Source organism: Strix uralensis, chromosome 1 (assembly GCF_047716275.1).
Source record: "Strix uralensis isolate ZFMK-TIS-50842 chromosome 1, bStrUra1, whole genome shotgun sequence".
Classification (NCBI taxonomy): Eukaryota; Metazoa; Chordata; class Aves; order Strigiformes; family Strigidae; genus Strix; species Strix uralensis.
Window position 1 is genome coordinate 38260075 of NC_133972.1, and position 9753 is coordinate 38269827.

At 44.7% G+C, this 9753-nt stretch overlaps 1 protein-coding gene across 3 annotated transcripts in view; it reads right to left on the bottom strand.

Moving 5' to 3' along the window:
- The window catches only part of HDAC9 (histone deacetylase 9), a 490905-nt gene extending 481902 nt beyond the window's left edge, over positions 1-9003 (bottom strand). For all 3 annotated transcript variants that reach the window (XM_074863233.1, XM_074863213.1, XM_074863224.1), the window contains exon 1: positions 8790-9003. The gene's annotated coding sequence lies outside the window, so the exon portion shown is untranslated. The remainder of the gene's footprint in view (positions 1-8789) is intronic.
- Positions 9004-9753: the final 750 nt, after the last annotated feature.

The following is a 9753-nucleotide window of genomic DNA, read 5'->3' on the forward strand; positions in this document are numbered from 1 at the left end:
TTGCCCTAATGACTAATGAGCAGTTAACTGCTGCTAGCTGCAATCCCAACTTCCATGCTCCCTGCCATTTCTGCTCCTGGCTGGGAAAGAGATGACTATACTACAGTCTTCCACAGTGCGTCTCAGATCTGAACTGTGAACGGGGCCTTCACAAACTCTCCTTGTAATCTTATCTGTTTCTTCCAATACAAATAGCTCGTCAAGAGGTGAAAATTTCACGTGCAAAGGTGACATCCTGACCTCATTAAAGTCAATGGCAAAACTCCTCATAGGTAAGTAAAACCCTTGACCTTTTCAATGATGTTCCTAACGCTGTTAATATCAGTGTCCTCCTCAGCAAATTGTTTAGAAGATGCCCATTCCTATCACCTTCTTTTGAAATGTGCATTTTCTTCACACTCTGAATCAGTATCAACGACATGCATTAGCACAAGGAAAAATAATGGTTTATCTGCTCTAGGAGTCCTAAAAGACATCTCATCACATTAATAGGCTGTTATTGCTTCAGTCATATGCATCTCACTGAAATGAAGTAAAAACCTGGTTATACACCCATTAATCACATCAATCCTATATCTTTTTCACTAGTTTCTGATGAAAGCTTCTTGACCAAAAAAAGCACTTACCAACTTCATTATCCAATCAAAGGGAAGCTTTGAACTCTTTTGTTCCAAATGATTAAAATATAACAATATTCAATAACATTTTCATATCAGAACTCTTAACTTCTTGGGGGGGGGGGGGGGGGGGGCACAAAGAGTATAACCAGATGGAGTGGAAGACAAGGTGTATGTGACAGCATAAAATAAATATATATAATTCACATTCTTCCGAGAGACTTTGTGTAAGAAACCTGGATTTATTGAGAACAATTGAGTATTCTCTTTGATGCTTACTTCATTCACAGATCTCCATAAGACTAATATGTTCGAAATAGGAGAACTAGCACCTCTACAAGGTTTTACTTGGCTTTTCTTTGTTATGTTATGTTCAGCAGCACTCTGTGTTCAGTGCAAATCATCCACCTTCGAGCAAGGAATGTATACCTGCAAGAGGAATGGATTGCTAGGCTGCTACTACAGATGGTATCCATAAATTAAACCTAGATATATAATTTATAAATTAAAATACCTTTCTCTGACTTGTATCTTCATTTGGATTTCCCTCCACACTATTCACTCTTGTCAGTTCTGTGGCCCTGTTGCCACAGGACCGCATCTTGACCACGTCTTCACTCCGTTGCTGTTGATGAGATTGAACTTCAGTTCCCCACTACTCTCTACTTTGATGTTTATGGAAGGAAAACTGAGTACACAGAGGCCAAAAACGATCCTAGGGCAACCTCCAGCTAGATCCCTGGTGTGAATGATGGAGGTCAGCAGGGCAGACCTAACTCACATCATAAGACTCTCTATGATCTGTTTTAGCTGTTGAATACTATTTTCCATTTCAACTCACTGATCTTTCAATTTATAATATGTTTTCAGAGACTATACAGAGTTACTATTTATATCCCAAATAAAACAGTTTCAGCTCCAATATGAAATACCAAAATTCCACTTGATTAATAGTATGGTTTATTAATCAATGTTGGTTATATTGTCTACCAAAAGAGGAAACAGAAAAGATTAAAGCGGTAACTGTATCTATTGTATATTGTCAGCATATTCCTCTAATTTTAAGCTACATATGAACAATTGAATAGCTATCTATCTATGAATCAGGCAAAATGCCAATAATTTATACATTTTACACACTAAAGCAGTTACTATGTGCATGCTGCTTATATTCCATTTAGAATTTAGTGTTTCAATTTTTTTTCCTTGGAAATCTTACATTCACACCTGCAGTTCAACCACCTCTTGTAAAGCAATGTTTCAGTTCAATAGTTAGGCATCTTGAAGACTTAATAACAACTGTCAAAAACCTGAATAATTACGAGTTTTGTATAAATAAAAGCCCAGACATACAGAATGTCTGTGACATGTCATTTTCATCATATGCTTCTATAAAGGAGATATTTTAATGCCTGTAAAGTGTTTTAAAATAAAATTTCAATGTCACATTACCTCCCTACTCCAAAATAACATGATTCAAGAACTTTTCTGACAAGAACTATCAAATAAATTGTGTTTCTGTGTAAGCTGCAATAACAAATTCTTAAAAGCACATAACAGCTTGTATTAATTTTATGGTCTCAAGACAGTACAGTTCTGCTCAATGCCTTATTCGTGAATTTTCAGAATCTTGTACTATTTACTATTTGGTAGATTCACCAATACGAAGTTTTAGGGTTCTCCGTTACCCAAGCACTCAACCTCATCTGGAATACTGCATCCAGTTTTGGTGGTCCCAATAACTGAAGGATGCCTCCTCCTGAGTCCATCAAGACAGTCAGGGGCTGGATCACTTGCCCTACAAGGAGAAGCTGAGAGAGCTGAGCTTGTTCAGCCTGGAGATGAGGTGGCTTTAGCAGGGACCTAACATCAGCCTGCCAGTGCCTATGAGGAGGTTATTAACAAGATGGAGCCAGGCTCTTCACAGATGTGCATGTCACAAGAACAAGAGACAATAGTCATGAATTGAAACTGCAGGAGATAATGACTCAACATAAAGAAGAAAAAATGCTATGAGGATAATTAAGTATTGGGTCTGATTCTCCAGTGAGGTTGTGGAATCTCTTTGATTGGAGGTTTTCCAGACAGAATTGGACAAATCCCTAAGCAACACAGTCTGAATTCTATGTTGAGTCTGCTTTGATCAAGACACTAGTCTACAGACCTCCTAAGGTCCCTTCCAACTTGAATCCTTCTGTGATTTAGTGTGATCATGAGCATTACAAAAAGTAACAGGAAATTAAACTTCCAGTTTGACCTGAACACATCCTAGGACACATCAGTCAAGCTTTTTAGAAAAGACATAATTACGACCATCGGACAAGGTGCTAGTGAGATTTCTGTGGGCACAGACTATCATTCTGGTCACATTTGCTGAAGAAATATAAATTCAGCCTGAAAATGCTACAGAGAAGGGCACAAAGATATCTGGAGGAATAGAGATATTCTTACATGAAAATAAAACAGAAGGCTAAAAACCTGACTAAATGAAGGCTCCAAGGATGTATGATTTCGGTTTGATCAAAAAGTAATACCAGGAAAGTTATTAGATAATTTGTATTTAAACAGGTAAAAATTGACCATGCACCAATCTATTAGCACACTTACCTAAGACTTCTCATTACAAGTCTGTAAATTTACATCCCTTCTTGATTTACTTGCACAGTTTATAGCTTATGACATGCATCAACTTCAATAAAAAAAGTTTCTTTAGGGGGAAAAAAAAGGGGGGGGGGGGGATAAAAAGAGAGAAACACAGAAAAAGGGAAAGGGAACTGAAAAAGCAAAAGGAGAAAATGGAAAGGGGAAAGACAAAACTCCCTTCAGTGGCTAGTCAAAAAGAGAACTGACAGGGTCTCCCCAATAAGCATCCTCTCCCAGGTGTCCTCTCCAGTATATCAGGTGGTCCACCATACTACTTCTCCCATAGAAACTATACAGATTACCTCATGATCTCTTCAAATTCCCTATTGCCTGTCCCCACTTACGATGCTATTAGCAATGATTGGAGCAGTCTCTGATCAGAGGCTGGTGTTGCGAGCTAACTGGCTGTTAAGCTTTGCGTATATCATTGGATAATGCTTATCAGATACTTGTCTTTCTCCTAATGCAAACTAAAAGCTGCAAAAAGTGGTGCAAGAAAAGGATGGTGAAAAAGAGTGACTCTTACACCAGTGGCAATCACTTCTCACTGAAAACATGACATAACAGTAGTATGAGGATGTATAGGTGCAAGGCCATGAGAACAACAGTACGAGACCAACAGCACGAGGACAGCAAGGGAAACACTGCCCCAGCAACTTTGGTGAAAGGTTACAGAGCTGCAAGGGAAAGGCAGAGTGCAGAGCTGCAAATGGAAGACCCTGACATTGCAAAAGGTTGAAGCACCAAAGACACTGTGCAGCACACCACCTTCTTTATGAACAACTTCAGGCTCAAGTGTTCTCATATCCTGCATGCACACAAGACTGACTTATCCTTCAGGGCTGCCAATTTCTCTAGTGGACCGGGCACCATCGTTTCAAGACAATCATTAGACAAGGTCTTCTTTTCTCTTCCAGATTAAAACAGCATGGCAACAGAAGCTGGACTCAGTGAACATAATGGTAAAAACTCACACGTGCTCAGCCTGAGCCAGATACAGGACTCAAGTCTGAACAAAGCCCCAAGAGTGACAGTCATCCATTCTAGAGAAAGAGCACTCTGTATCTTGAACAGAAATGAACTTAAAACAAAGACTGAGAGTCTCAGAGCAGAAACTGAATGAAGAGATACAGAATCAAGCATCTTCTACTCCAAGACTCAAGAACTAGGGACAAATAAAAGATGTACTGTAAGTAGTCATCTTCTTACAGGCACGTCTGAGCTACTTTCACAGAAGACCATTTCCTTAAACAAAAATAGTTTACATTTATGCAATAGCTTTAAAACCAAATTATCCTGATAGTTATTAGACATTATAAAGAAACTTTGTGAGTCACATTAACATTTATACTGAAGAACACCATTAACAAGAAATTACTGGAAAATAAGAACAAATCTATGCTTCCTACTACCTTCCCAGCTCATACTCTACATAATACATTGAATTAATTCTAAAGGCAAGTAAACATCTGATCTTGGAGGCTGTGTAACAAAAGTTTTCAATTACTTTTCCCCAAAAAGGAATTTCTGAATTGCATAATTTCACCTTGCTGATCTTGACTGTGTAAGAATGTATGGACAGTAAAACCTGATAATCAAACCAAAGATCTGTTTAGCCCAATATTTTGTCCTCAGATGCCCAACAGCAGATGAGTAAGGAAAAGAGAGGCAGCGCAATGCAACCATGTAATGGTACCTCCTTAGAATACTCTGAAGTCTTCAGAACATTTGCAGGTTGGGACATTCTGATCCAGAACCATTATTTCTCTGCTTTCTAGCCTTTGATATAACTTTTTGCATTGACAAACTTCTTTGGCAAAAAGTTGCATAACTGTATATTGTATATATTGTATAAAAATGGAGAAATTTGGGTATGTCCTCACAGGAAAGTTAGATCATACCTTGTAGGTGAAAGGATTTTAAGATGGCCTCAAAGTAGTGAAACATTATTTCTGAAGAGTAGTTAAGCACTGTTTAGCTGTAATTTTTAAGCTGCTTGAAGATGAAGCTATGAATCAGCAAGTACAAATAAACTTCATAAGATTATAAAAGCTGTAATAATAAAGTTAACACTAGTGCAGTCTTATCCAGCATGCACTGGCATTCACAATATAATGCATTTATTCCAAGTAAGTTACATCAAATAAGGGATAAATTCTTTGGTCATGTATGATCATCCTAATCTAAAAACTCAAAACCAAAAAGGGCAAATGAAAGGTGATTTCATCAAGTAATGTTAGCTCTAAAATGCCTTACTCGCATATCAGTTTCAGTAAACAATCTAACCTTAAGTGATTCAGCAACACAACTTTCTCTGAAAAAAAATGCTTACTTCTCTGAAAATCACTGCTGAAACCTTGAAGCAGGACAAATATCTTTTAGCATGGAATAGTCCATGAGAGTGAGAGTTACCTTTAATTTAACCCATCAAACGTATTACGTACCTTCCTACTTAAATGCAGCAATAGAAAGAACATTGTCGTATACACTCTTGAAGAGACTGGAAAAGCCTGACAAATATTCATTCTTCTAACCTGAATTTCTGTAGAAAGTTAATTTCACATAAAGAGTGCGCATATAGGACATATCATACAATCCTCAGCAAATCTGGCCCAAACCTCTTCCGTAAAAGAGAAAAAACCCTCACTCCTGAGATATACTGAGCTCTCTCAGCTCCACGATTCAGCTGCGACTACGCTGTAAACCAGAAGTACTTTCTATTGCAGTTTGTATACACATACCCTACGTAGCTTTAAATTAGCTAGTCTGAACACTGATGAATATAAAATGACAATACTACATGCAGTCTGGTAAATATGTGCTTAATTTACCATTTTGGAGATGACTAGGCTACATCCCAACTTTTTTGTCATTTTTCATTGGTTATAGTTGCTCATACACAACAGGAATTGATTATTTTCAAAACTACATTTCTCCTACTAAGCACTACCTGAATACTAAGAAACTAACTAGTCCAACTACATTTAGTCACTCTCAGTATTCATGGTAATTCTTACTGGGTTTCATGTAACTTTCATAATGGGTAAACATGATTTTGATCAATATTTTCAGTATGCAAACTACATTTTTAACAGCAACTTCTATGGGCCTATCTCAGGTAGTGAGATGAACAACTGAAAATTATTTTCCACTTTAAACGCTTTTTAGAAAGTACATCGTTTTTATAACTTAATCTCTATTTAATGTTAGCTTCTATTAAGAAATTAGAAAATATATATGCCATTCAATCACAATATTATCTTTTTTTCCCAGAAAAATTCTTGTAGGAACAACTGCGCCAAATGAAACATGCATGTATTGGGACTTTCAGTAGGGAAGACACTATTTCACTTTTGTTTTCAAACTTCTCTGGGCACAGAAGGATGATGGTAAACAGAAGATAAACAACAGCTTACAATCTACTATTCCAGTTTCATCCTGCAGACCCATTTGTGGAAAAGCAGGTTAATGGAAAACCAAACACTACTGTTTTCAAAACTGGCATTTTAATGTCAGGTTGAAAATACTGGGGTGTATTACACATTCACACAGACTTTGATACCAAAATACAAAGGAATCTGACACCAAGAACGGTGTTTTGGGTAGGCTTAACTAACTGTGGTGCTGCACTTGCATCAACTTGGTCATCAAAAAGTATAATGGTGGTTTTTTCCGAATTCTGAACTGACAGTGACATTTTCATACAAAAGAGAGCTATTTCAATATTTATAAGAAGAAGCTGGCACCAGCGGTAGGCAAATATGACTGACTGCAGCTTTTCTCTGGGGCCGTGACATGTTTTTTCCCCAATGTTTTGGATCACATCTCTGCCATCATAATGAAAAAGAGGTGTTAAAACAGTCTATTATTTACATCATTGATGGTGGAAAGTTGTATATAGTTGAGACCTACATATTTTATACAAATAATGATGAAACTTAAGTGTATGAAGGGATGGAATTGCCTTTCAAGGCTCCTCCGGTATTATGACAGAGAACAAGCCTGCATTTCTCTCTGAAAAAAGTAGGCGTTCTGGGTACAAAACATACGTGGGCTGGGGCCACTGATACAGGAATGCATTGGATATGAGAGAAAATTTATAATCATTCAATAAAACAATAATTTTAAATAGATCTAGGGAAGCTGTTGGAGAGCCAGGGGTGGGGGGGCAGAGAGATGAGAGAGGGGAGATAGGAGAGGGAGAGTGCGTTTGCAAAACCTTAATGTGAAATACCTTCCTTTTTTTGTTCATGAACTCTCAGCAGAGCTTACAGGCCTTTGTGAGCTTGCAAATTAAATCCTGAATAATTGTCACAAACTATTCTTCTGTCACAGAAAACAAAATGTCAAGGAACTAAAGCTGACAACGCTGAAAGACAAATATGTTTAAAATTCCTCGGTTTCTGTGTCGGTGCTTGTTCTGTGCTGTTTGTGACAGAGATTCTCAACAGCTTTTGCATCAGAAAAGAACATTCATGCATTTTTGTATGTCAAAAGGTCTCCACAATTCTTCGCTACTTCTTTCTCAATGTTCAGCTTGTTTTAAACATTTCTCCCCTCTTAAATTCTCACGTAGTTTAACAGCGGTTTTAGACCTCTTCGGAGCACTTAAAAATACAAACTACCGAGGGCTCAGTGCAAATCTTTCGAAGACGAAAACGCATTTTGTGCGTTACAAGTTATACCTGCTTTTTTTTTTTTTTTTCTGTTAACGGTGATAAGCGCGAGTGATTACTGATTGTTACTATATTCCATTTCAGATCAAAATCCAGACATTTTAGGCAAGACGGAACAACTGTACCCTTCTTGGAAACTACCCGTCCGACGCCCATCGCCTTCCCGGGACGCATACACCGCTCGGCCACCGAAAAAACCCGATGACACAAAACTCTGGCCCCGCACCCGGGTCGGGATGCCCCGGTACCTGCACCCGAGCCCCGCCTGCTCCACTCCGGGCGGCCCCGGCCCGGCGGGGCCTGAGGGGAGCTCCCCGCCGCCCGCCCCCACCTGCTCGGCGCCCAGGGGGGGCAGCTCCCCCCGAGCCCCCCCCCCCAGCTCCCCGCTACCCAGCCGGCCGGGGGGAGCTCGCATCGTCCCCTCCGCCCGCTGAGGCTCCAACGACCAGCCCCTAAGCTGCCGTGGATGCCCCCGGCACCCCGCGACACGGCCCCACGGGAGGAGAGGGTGCCAAGGGGACCCCCCGCTCCCGGACCAAGCGCACACACACGGACGCCAGGCAGGGCAGACGCGCCGAAAACTCCTCTTCCACTCACACTCCCGCGAAACAAAACTTGCCGGGGGGCGGCCGCCCCCCACCCACCGCCGCCTCGCCCGCCCCGACACGGCCCAACTTCCCGAAACCTTCCCAAAGGTCCCAAAAAAACCCCACCCCGGCACGTCAAGGACAACGGCCGTGCGGCGGGACCGGCCGGCCCCCGCGGCCCCGCGCTGCTCGCCGGCCGCGGCCGGGCGGAGCGGGGCGGAGCGGAGCGGAGAGGCGCGGAGCGGCAGCCGGCCGGTGCCACTCACCTTCCCGCGCCTCCGCCTTATCTCTTCGCTCGCGGGCTGCAACTCCCAGTCCTGCCCCCAACTGCCATCTTCCACCGGGGCGGCGGGGGAAGGAGCGGAGCGGGGAGGAAAAGTTGCGGCGGGGATTAGGTGGCCATAGCGCCGGCGGGCGGCGGAGCCGGCGGCGGGGCGAGCCTGTGCCCGGCGCGGCGGGGCGGGGCGGCGGCAGCTGGCGAAGGGCTGCGCGCTGCGATCGCAGCCCGTGGCGACGCGGGGAGGATTTACTAAAAATAGCCGCTCGGCGCGGCGCGGCGCGGCGGGGGGGGCGGCGGGGGGAGGCGGCCGGGGGAGGCCGCCGGGCTGCGCCGCGCTCCCCGCCGCGGCCGCTGGGGGCCGAGCGGGCCGGGCCGCGCCGCGCCGCGGCGAGGGAGCGGCGAGAGGGGCGCCTCGCCCGGACAGAGGGGCAGGGAGGGTCCCCGGGAGAAAGCCGAGGGACCGCGGCGGCCCGGGGCGGGCAGCGCTGCGGTGGCAGCGGCCCCGCTGGCGGGGGGTGTCGGCGCTGCCCGGAGCCCGCCGGAGCGCTGCCTCCCCGCGCCGCCCCGGGGCTCTGCGCGTGCTGGCGGCCGCGGGAGCGCGGCCCGGCGCGGCGGCCACCGGCGGGGCCGGAAGGGCTTCGCCGCGGGCCTGGGAGGGCCGGGCCCGCACGCCGCCTCCCCCGGGCCGCGCCGGGCCGGGCCTAGGCCCCGCGGGGCTTTCACCGCCTCCCCGCGGGCCTGGCTGGCGGCCGGTGGCGGAGGCGCTGCTCGGCCATTTCGCGCCCCTTGCCACTCGTGAGCTCTGTCAGGCCTCGGCGGGGCACGCACCTGCCTGTCACCCCCCTCCCCTGCTAGCGAAGGGGACGGGAGCTGTGCCGGGCCCGGCCGTGCGGCCCCGAGGAGGCCGCCGGGGCCCGGCGGGGCGGAGTGAGGACGCGGGTGCGGGACGG